Source organism: Gekko japonicus, unplaced genomic scaffold (genome assembly GCF_001447785.1).
Source record: "Gekko japonicus isolate JY-2015 unplaced genomic scaffold, Gekko_japonicus_V1.1 scaffold5037, whole genome shotgun sequence".
In the NCBI taxonomy this organism is placed as follows: domain Eukaryota; kingdom Metazoa; phylum Chordata; class Lepidosauria; order Squamata; family Gekkonidae; genus Gekko; species Gekko japonicus.
In genome coordinates this window covers 7,275-9,426 of record NW_015172702.1, presented here as the reverse complement: position 1 = coordinate 9,426, position 2,152 = coordinate 7,275, and positions in this window count along the sequence as shown.

Below are 2,152 nucleotides of genomic sequence, written 5' to 3'. Positions count from 1 at the left end.
AACCATCTCATCCTTTGCCGTCCCCGTCTTCTTTGACCTTCAATCTTTCCCAGCATCAGGGTCTTCTCCAGTGAGTGCTCCCTTCTCATTTGGTGGCCAAAGTATTTGAGCTTCAGCTTCAGTATCTGGCCTTCCAGGGAACAGTCAGGGTTGATTTCTTTTAGGATTGACTGATTTGATCTCCTTGCAGTCCAAGGGACTCTCAAGAGTCTTCTCCAACACCATAATTCAAAAGCAGATATTCTTCGGCACTCGGCCTTCCTTATGGTTCAACTCTCGCAGCCTGCAAGAGTTGGACAGAGCCACGGCCTCTCCCTCAAACCTCCAAGCCATGCTCGATACAGTGCTCCCAAGAATGTAGAAGGAAAAGTTTACACACAGAAGTATGGGAAGCATATCCACAGCCGTACGTCAATGGAATGACAGGCTGCAATTTTTTTTTTTAACAGCTGGCAATGTAAGGGGGAGAATTGTGGCAGCTGGCAGCAGTAAATGGTTGCCTGTGGGTAGGACTTCTGGAGCCCCAGCAAACTGTCCAGACTGAGCAATGAATGATTTCAATGCATTTCTTTGGGAAACATCGGCAGAAAAGTGGCTTGATAAAACATGGGGGAAAGCTGGGTGGAATCTGCCAAAGTGACAATTGGCAAATGATTCTGTGTGTAAGGCTGAGAAAAAACCGATGTAGTTAAGAAGCCAGGCTGGAGCAATGTCCATACAGAAATGACCTGTGTCTGTAGGGTTACCAGGCAAAACATGACCATCGATGTGCTCAGCATTGCCCCCACTCACTGCCCGTGGTGGCAAAGGAAGTGAAATGCTGCACACGTGGGAGGGTCTGGGCCACTATCTTGGAGGGTCTGGGCCACTATCCTGGAGGTCAGGAACTAGCACAGCCAAGCCCCACCTGTACAGCAGAAGAAGAGACTGGATTTATACCCACCCTTCACTCAGAGTCTCAGAGCAGCTTACAATCGCCTTCCCTTCCATCAAGGTCAGTATTATCTATTGGGACTAGGAGCAGCTGTCCAGAATCTCAGACAAAGGTCTTTTATATCACCTACCACCTGGCCCGCCTTTACTGGAGATTTAGCAATGTCCATACAGAAATGACCTGTGTCTGTAGGGTTACCAGGCAAAACATGACCATCGATGTGCTCAGCATTGCCCCCACTCACTGCCAGTGGTGGCAAAGGAAATGAAATGCTGCACACGTGGGAAGGTTCTTGGAGGGTCTGGGCCACTATCCTGGAGGCCAGGAACTAGCACAGCCAAGCCCCACATGTACAGCAGGAGAAGAAGAGACTGGATTTATACCCACCCTTCACTCAGAGTCTCAGAGCAGCTTACAATCGCCTTCCCTTCCTCTCCCCACAACAGACATCCTATGAGCAATACTCGGGAATCAAACCCGGCTCTTCAGATTAGAGCCCGCTGCTCATAACCACCACACCAAACTAGCTCTCAAGGAGTTGCTTGGCTCCCTTTAGCAGTGACAAGACAATGATCAGTGTCTGTTCACCAGTTGCCTCCTCCCACAGCACCACCAGAGGCAAATGTGTGAACTGATGCCCATTGCTGGTGCTTCTGTCCTTGGTTTGAGATTAAGGCCCCTGCCTCTGCTTGTTGATTCTCAACATCACAAAGAACGCTCAGCTTGACTTCTCCTTAGGCCATTTAAACTCCCCTGAGTGTTTTCCGGGAACACTTCAATATGCTGGTGCTTACCTTTAAGAACCAACCTGCACAGCCTCAATCCGGAGTGCCTCCTCCGCTAAGAACATTCCTTTCTGTTTAAATGTTGCCATTGCCAGAGCTCGGAGTTCCTCTGCCTTCAGGAATTGTTTTTTTAAAAAGTCTCTTCTGTGGTTGTGCTCTGCATACTCCCTCCCTGATGCCATCTTTGTTTTACTTTAGGAACTGGCAACATTTGTCCTGCTTGTGCCTCAATCCATAACAACCCTAGATGAGGCTGAGAGTGAGTGGGTGACCAAAGGTTACTCAGGGAACTTCATGGCTCCATTTCCCCTTTCTTTCAGCTTCTCCTCTGCTCCAGTGTATTTCAGTCTGTGCCTTCATTCTCACGTTGTTGCACTTTGTGCCACCATTTCTTGTTTAGTTTTCATCCGTTTTTAATTGTTGTAATTAGTGT